This window comes from Enhydra lutris, unplaced genomic scaffold (genome assembly GCF_002288905.1).
Source record: "Enhydra lutris kenyoni isolate GAN:26980312 unplaced genomic scaffold, ASM228890v2 scaffoldscaffold58, whole genome shotgun sequence".
Lineage (NCBI taxonomy): Eukaryota > Metazoa > Chordata > Mammalia > Carnivora > Mustelidae > Enhydra > Enhydra lutris.
In genome coordinates this window covers 10,500,178-10,508,633 of record NW_019154142.1, presented here as the reverse complement: position 1 = coordinate 10,508,633, position 8,456 = coordinate 10,500,178, and the positions used below count along the sequence as shown (strand labels likewise).

The 8,456-nt window shown below is 50.6% G+C and overlaps 1 pseudogene; it reads left to right on the top strand.

Moving 5' to 3' along the window:
* Positions 1-375: 375 nt before the first annotated feature.
* On the top strand, positions 376-4,535 carry LOC111158245 (annotated as a pseudogene).
* The last annotated feature ends 3,921 nt before the right edge of the window (positions 4,536-8,456 follow it).

The window sequence follows — 8,456 nt, the reverse complement described above, 5'->3', positions numbered from 1 at the left end:
TATGCTGAAATCAAGACCGAGTGAGTGTTTGTCCTTCTGCCCCCTGGGAACTCACCTTCCTGAGCTCACATTGGGACCCCTGCATTGCTGTTCGACAGGTGTACCACCCCAGGCCTTTGTGGCAGCCTGCCAGCCCCCACTGCCAATGTGCTTGTTAAAGATTTGAGAAGGGTGGCCCACTCAGAGTAGTCAGCCATGGTGAAGAAGGCGAAGAAGGCCATCTTTGTCCCAGTTCATCTCTCCAGACCCCCAACGTTAAACTGCGGCCCCGTAAAGACCTCTTTTAAGGCCTCAGAGGTCTTACAGTCAAGCTTCTGAATGTCACTCTTGAAGCTCTGTACATACCACCCAGTTGGACCAAGGGTCCAAGGAAGCATGAGGGGCAAGGAAGAGCAAGAGGTGGAGGTGACCAAGGTGGGCTATGGCCCAGGGCAGGCTAGGGCTGTTGCTGCCATGAAAGAGGAGGCTGCCCATCACATGATGCTCACAGGCCCTGACAAAGAGGTGGACATCTACATCAGGCACAATCTGGCCACAGCCCCACCCAGTAGCACCCATTTGAGCCCCAGGCTGGCTGAGCCTAGAGAGATGTGGGCCCACCTCATCACGGACCAGCACTCTGTACAGCTGTGCCCCTATCACCATGATTATATGGCACATCCCCTACTACAGCTGGCTGAATTTCATGTCTTCATGCTGCTGCTCTGGGCTTGCCCCATCTGGACCATGTGCAGCTGCCACCAGCTGACCACGCTTGGAGCACCTTCTATCCTGCTCTATAGACTGGCACTGTGCAGCCTGCACCACATGTGGGCCACAGAGCATGACACAATGTCCTGAGCTCCCCATCACCCTGGGCTCTGTCAGCCTGGCCATATGGGACTACAGAACATCCACTACCTCTGCCTGAACCTCAGTGCCATGGTGCTGAACACTCCGACCTTCTAGCTGCTGCTACACCAGTGTGTCAAGGAGAAGCTGCTGAAGGTGAAGGCCCCCCTGCACCAACGGAGGTCACCATGGCAGACACAGAGCACACGGGATGCTGCTTCAGAGTCTGGAGGAGCCAGTCACAGGTGTCTACGCCAACTACTGGATCTACACGTCTGCTGAAATATACATCGTGGTCAGCTTTGCCAGCTGCCTCACCATCTACAAGATCATCTACATGTTCTTCTTGCTCTGCCTCGCCCTCTTCCACATCCACAACAGCCTGTGGCAGAAGCTGCTTGAAGTGTTCTGGTGGCTGGCCATGGTTTACACTGTGCTGGGGCTCATCGCTGCCTATAATTTCCAGTTGCACAGCCTTGCCATACACTGGAATGACCTGATGGGCTTCACCAATGAGCAGTTGGGGGACACGAGCCTGGAGCAGTTCCACATGCCCAAGTCCTTCTCCAGCATCCTCATCCCTGGCTTCTCCTGCTTCCCTGCACCCTGCCTGCCCTGCACTCAGCCCTTTATGCAGCTCATCAAGCATGTCCTCTGACCTGGCACCACCTCCTATGTCGGGCTCACAGGAAGTGTGTGGTATGTGGGACCCCACTGGTGGAGCAGCAGAAAGAGGAAGAGTAGGTTTCCAGGGACAAGGGGTTGAGCACAGCTGGCTCCCACTAAGCCATGTAAGTCCCAGAAGCCACAGCCAACAGGTGGGGCCTGGTGACCATGCACCCGCTGGACTTGGCCACTGGCTTCTGGCTTGTGTAATGTTCTTCTGATGTCTGCTGGAGCTGCTTGTCTTCAAGCAGGTGGTCCTGCACACTGTCTGGATGACCCTCAAGGAGGTGTTAGTGATGAACCTCCTGCTGGTTGTGCTGTGAGGCTTCACCCTGCCCTACTTCCACTTCTGGCCTCCTGCCAGTCCACCTTCTGGATCTGTATTATCGTTATGTGCAAGACGGTCTATCAAGATCATCAGCCCCCTTGAGTATTCCAAAAACTACTGAGCCCTTCCTCAATAGCACCAACTTGCAGAAGACAGAGATCAATCAATTCTTGCTGTACCGGCGGCCCACGAGCCTTGCTAACTGGTTTGGGGGTGTGGAAGGGCTTCCTGAACCTGGGCTACATCCAGAACCACCTACAGGCCCTGCTGCTGCTGGCATTTGAGGTCACCATGTACCAATGCCAGGAACATCACCACCCATAGCACCTGCTGGCCCCACCAGCTGCCCAAGCTGTCTATAAAGGACAATACTCTCTAGTGGCTGAAACAGGGACTACTCCACTACCTCAAATTCTTCTACAAACTTGGACTGGAGATCTTCCTGGTGGCCGTGAACATGTTTGGGCTGTGCAGGAACTTCATGATCATGCTGCAGTGGCTATCCTCACCCACCAGCACTCTGGGCTATTGTTGGCCTCTGGCCCAACTACCGCCTCTTCCTGATACTCCTACTGTTTTCCCAATACCGGATACACCTTGGCATTCCTGTGCATAAACTATCTGTGTCACTGAAGCAAGACCATCCTTGTGAATTCCACACTTAAGTGGCTGTACCTACCCAAGTTATTCAGGGCCCCAACTCCACCGACCTCATAAGTGATTTCCTCCTGTTGCTCTGCTGTGGTAGGTGTTCTCTTCCAAGTAAAACAAGGAGCAGCTGGCATCAATACTGACCACCTGGAACCTGTTGGGGGAGCCCCACGCCGTGCCCAACTTTATCCCCTGTGGGTCCTACCTTAGCATGCTAGAGGTGGCCATCTTTTGCTTCCTCTCCTGGTTGGTGTTAGTCAAGAGGGCTGCCCACATCAGCATCTTCAAGCTGGGCTACCCACTGACCCACTTATACCTGCTGCTCTTCAGCGCCAAGCTGCAGAAGAACACATGAGCCTGCCTCCTGCCAAGGGGCTGCCTCATTCTCTGCAAGCTCACTGTCATCTCCAAGGACATCCTCTTGTTCCTGTCCTGGGTGTGTGTGGAGCAAATGCAGAGCAACTTCTGCTGGGCCATCCAACTTTTACTCAGCCTCATGTGCTGCATCAAGGGTGACCATAACCCCAGGGAGATGCTGGGCAGAGACCAGGACTGCCTGCTGCAGGTGGAGGAGGCCAGGTCCTGCCTGACAGCCTCTGCTCCCTGTTCCCGCTGCTGCAGCACTGCATCTTCCTCAGCCACCACTCCCTGCACATCAAGGCCGAGCTCCAGATCTTCCTGCTGCCCACCACCCTGCAGGCCTCCAGGAGTTTTGCCCTCTACCAAGCTGCCGACCTCAAAAGCATCGACCTGCACCACAAAGCAGCGAAGTCCCTGGCGCAGCTGTGCCAAGCCTGAGAGACACAAGCAGGACCCGACGGGCAGTGGCCCCCCCCCAGAAACCAGGAGCCAAGGCTGGGCAGTCCAGAGGGCTGCTCCCTGCTGCAGTGACAATGGTGCTGGCTGTGACTAGACCACGTCACAGCCATCCACTCCCACCTGGGACCACTGTTCGAGTCCGACGGGGAGAAGAAGGCGGCCTGGCCCGAAGAGCCCAGGCAGTGAGCACAGAGCGCCTTCCAGATGGCAGAGCAGGGATAGGATAGGTGACCAGAGTCCTGGCAGTGCTGAGGCGGCGGTGGCAGGAGCGGGCAGAGTAGCTGCCCACAGGAGACCGCCTGCGTCCGGAAGCGGAGCCCGCGGAAGGCACGGCGCAGCCACGTGACGCAGCGAGCGCGGAGTCCGAGATTCCTGTGGGGGAGGGGCTCTGCGCTGGCGGACGGGCTGACGCACGGGCTGCGCGCCTGCAGGAGCGCCGCGAGCCACGTGCTGGGCCGCAGTGCCACGTTCCCCACCCCGCCGGGGCCCGGAGCTCCTTTGGAGGACAGACAGTCACTGGCGCGTACTGGGCCAGCTGTAGGAGAGCGAAGTCCAGGCCATGCTGCAGGGCCCCTCGCAGGCCCACCCTGAGCCAAGCACGTCCTCAGGGAAGCCGCCGAGCCTACAACCAACAGCACAAGCAGCGCCCTCAGCAAAAGCCACAACCCCCACAGCAGCATCGAGGAAGAGGTGCCTGCCGAGCCCAGGGCTTCCCTGTGCAGTTGTGGTAGCTTCCAGCCAATACGGGTATCCGGTCGCGCATGGCTAGTGAGCTGCTCTTCACCAAGCCCCTGTGCTTCCTAAAGCTGGAGAAGGCCAAAGCGGCTGGGCCGGGCACTGTGGCTGCTGCAGGCTGGGTACCAGTGTGCAGCTAGCCCGCTCAGAACTACCCTGCTAGCCCTCGTCGTCCCTGACCACGTGGTCACCACCTCGTGGTGCTGCCCATCCTATGGGCCATGCCTGCCATCCCATGGGCCATGCTGTCCATCCAGCAAGTGCTTCTGGATGAAGGCCATTGTCTTCATAGTGTCACACAAGTACCTGTTCCAGTTTGACTTCCCTGAAACAGTCACGCAGTGATGCAGCACTATGATAACAAGCCCTACTTCTCTTCATGCATCCTGGGCCTGAAGAAGACTGACGGCTACATCAGTTTGACCTGGTGAAGCCCATGGCCCTCTTTGGGAGGGCCCAAAACCCAGAGGTCCTGCAGGAGCACGGGGAGGCAGCTGCTTGGTGAGAGGGAAAAGGTGAAATTCCCCCCGGAGACAGTGAGGACAGCAGGGTTCCACCTGCAGGGCTGCTTCTGTCTGTCCCCGACCCTGAGTGTATATCCACAGCAGATGGTCTGGCAGCTCAATGACCCACTACTCAAGGAAGCCAGCAACCCCTGAGCCTACACACTCCCTCCAAAGCTAGATGTACATATCGTGGTAGCCAGCCTCCTCTTTGGGCTGCAGCTGCTTCACAGGGTTGGCTTCAGACCTGTTGGGTACAGAAATATACTTGGGGAGGAGATTGGGGATGATTACTGACCTGTCTGACATGCCCTCCAGCAAGCTGGCCAGCTGTCATTGCACAGTCGTGTTGGGGAACGGGTCCATGGTATACTCCATGGTGCTGCATTTGGCCAGGTCCCTCTGGAAGTTCTAAGCGGACTCTTCTCTGTGAGTAAAAAACATTATTCTATCCAGTGCTTGGTTATGTTGTGTTTTCCTTGGTGACTCTGATACCAAGATGCAGTGGACACAAGTGTTTGGACTCTCTGCTGGGTGGCTGGCACCGTGATGATCTTTCCTGTCCTCCATGTTGTTGGAGTCCTGCCATGGCACTGATTACTGATACACAGTGTTCTGCTCCACAGACTGCTAATGGACACCTGGGTTTCTTTTGGGTGATAAGAAATTGTCTAAACTGAGATCATCATGATGGTTGCACAACTCTACAAATATATTAATAGATGACATGGCAATGGTATTCTTTGTTGATAAAAAAATTCACTACAAACTCACTAAAATTAAAACTCTGTATAACTGATATTTTCTCTAGCCCGGAGCCATGTGAGGATTATATTCTCAGGGGACTTAAATTCCTAAGAAGAGAAAAGCCATCGAGCCAGGGTTCTCATCTCCTCCGTTTTAAACATCCCAGTCAGCCTCCATCTTCAAAGATATCAAGAAGCCCAAACACAAAAGGAAGCTGTGATGAAAAGGATGGTGTAGATGAGACTTTCCTCTAACACGAGTTCCAGTACTCTGTTTGCTGATCCACTAGAGATGGGGGGGTAGGGCGGGGCAGTAATCAGCTTAATGTCATCTCAGCCGCCATTTTATCCACAACTCATGCAGTCTGGGAATGCAATGTCAGGCATTAACCTTAAATTTCACTTAAATCAGTTATTTCGTTCATTTTTTTAAAAGATAGTTTAAACTTTAGCATACAGCTAATTTAGTACTCTTGATACTATTGTTTCTTCTATTAAATTACTAGGTCCATTCAGAAAGGGGGGAGGGAGAGTTGTCTGTATCCCCAGATACTTTCCATTGTTCAGCCCAGAAGAGGGATCCATTTTGCCCCAAGTCTAATAGTAGTGAACACTGAGTGAATGTGGAACAGAGTGGTATCTCAAATATTGTTACTGGCTTAGCAGTACCTTGGGAACAGATATAGTTGCTGTTAAAAGCAAGGTACTCATGGGGCGCCTGGGTGGCTCAGTGGGTTAAAGCCTCTGCCTTCAGCTCAGGTCATGATCCCAGGGTCCTGGGTTGGAGCCCCACATTGGGCTCTCTGCTCAGCAGGGAGCCTGCTTCCTCCTCTCTCTGATTGCCTCTCTGCCTACTTGTAATCTCTGTCTGTCAAATAAATAAATAAAATCTTAAAAAAAAAAAAAAAGGCAAGGTATTCTTCTCTCCCTCCCATATACCTGTGGTCACTTTTGTTTGGCATGTATGCTCCTTCACATGATCACAACACTGTACCCCAGGGTATTGCTAACTCAGTTTTTTCTTTGTATCACTATATTCAGTGTATTTTTCACATCCAGGTGTTTCCACAGACTGGACAGAGTTAGAGTTCAGCTTCTTCTAACCAAAGTGTTTAAATCCGACCAGACAGCAGCAAGTGCTTTTTAATCTAAGCAAACTGATCTGTCAAAGGCAATCAACTCAGGGAAGTTATTCCAGGAGGAGCCTAAAGCCTAATAATCCCGATGAATCACACTGCCCTATGTGAAGCTCAGCTGCTGAACTCTTGACATAATGTCACAAGTACTTAGAGGAATTAGTACATACAGCTGAACTCTATGTTGACACACAAACTCTAGCCTCTGTGCATAAGTTAATGATCACTGCGTTTAGTCCAGAGAGGAATAATGTGTGTGGTGATGTCGGTTCATGTTTCTTTTTTTTAAAGATTTTATTTATTTATTTGAGAGAGAGAAAAAGAGCACAAGCAGAGGGAGCGGGAGAGGGAGAAGCAGGCTATTGCCTAAGCAGGGAGCCCCATGTGGGGCTCGATCCCAGGACCCTCGGACCATGACCTGAGCCAAAGGCAGACACTTAACTGACTGATCTACCCAGGCGCCCCTCAGTTCATGTTTAATGATGATGTTACACCGCCTAGACTTCATGTTGCATAATGTTCACAAGCATTTATCAACAGTATGCTTAATTCCTCTAGACGGAAATAAAGATTTGTTGTTGTGATTTTTAAAAATCATCTCCTATCTTTTAAACAAGGGTTCCTAACCTCTTAAAAATGCTCCTACCAATTTAGGGCTTCCCTGTTACCAAGATTTTTAAGTACTTTTTCTTGTTTAAATATTGCAACAATATTTGAGAGGTCAGTAGAGATGGTAACATCATTTATATCATTAGCCACAGAACTGAGACTCAAACCTAAATCTGATAGCTTGATGTTTTGAGGTCTTCCTGAAACTGTAAATCTTGTCTTTGGAGCTTTTGTTCTAGTGTTAGGATTACTAAAATAGGTGGGATAGGATAGGATAGCATTGTTGAGAGTCTTGTCCCCAAATAGGGCAGCCTGTCAGGTTCTCTCTGCTCCCCACAGAGAACCCCACCAAACTTAAAATAAGGAAACAGAATAGATGGGGAGGCGGCAATAATGAGCGGCATCTCTTGGAGGGCTGTGCTGAAAATTCTCCCTCAGTGATGGCACAGGTGTTCTTTGAGAATGACCTCTTCTTACAGTTGGAAGAGAACTTTAAGAGAAGTAACGGCACACACTCAAATCAGAGGGCAATGAAAGAATAGATTGGCTAGGAGATAAGCTTGGAAGAATAATATATAGTAATAATAAGAATAGTAAGAATAATAGTAGTAATATAATTGCTAATGTATATTGAGTACTTACTATTTTCCATTATTGTAAGTGCTGTATATTAATTTATTAAATCCTCATTAGAACCCTGTGAAGTAGGTACTGTTCCTCTGATGAAAAATTGAGTCAATAGGAGGTTGATTGACTTATCTGTGACCACACAGGTAGTAACTTAGGGAAACTGATTCTCCAACTTGTGCTCTAATTATTGTGTGGTCGTCATGATAAATTTGAAAAGACTTCCTGAGTTATGAGAAATTTCGCTTACTTTCGGGACCTAAGGACAATAATGCATATTTCCATCCCAGGCAGTATTTCACCCTCAAGAGTCTGACCCTTCCATTTGAAAACACCCCAAATCGATGCATAATATTAAAAGGAAAATCTTTTTAAAACATGCTAATAAGCTGGCAAGAAAGTGAGGAATACTTGGGTGCCTAAAGTCACATGAAAATGTGGACCCAGTTTTCACTCTGATAATATTCACTGATCCTGTAGACCTTGATCTTTGATTTCTCGTAGGGTGTCGGGGCATGGTGACACAAGTGGCCTGACTGAGGCAGGGAGTCTAATAGGAGACTTCAATGACAGATCTACTTCCTACATTAGAGATAACAAGAAAAACTAATTTCTTGGGGCACCTGGATGGCTCAGTCAGTTACGTGTCTGCCTTTGGCTCAGGTCATGATCTTTCTGTCCTTGGATCGAGCCTCGAGTCTGGCTCCCCACTCAGCAGGGAGTCTGCTCTGTCTGTACCCCCCAACCCCTGCTCATGCTCAATCTCTCTCTCTCTCTCTCAAATAAAATCTAGGGAAGGAAGGCA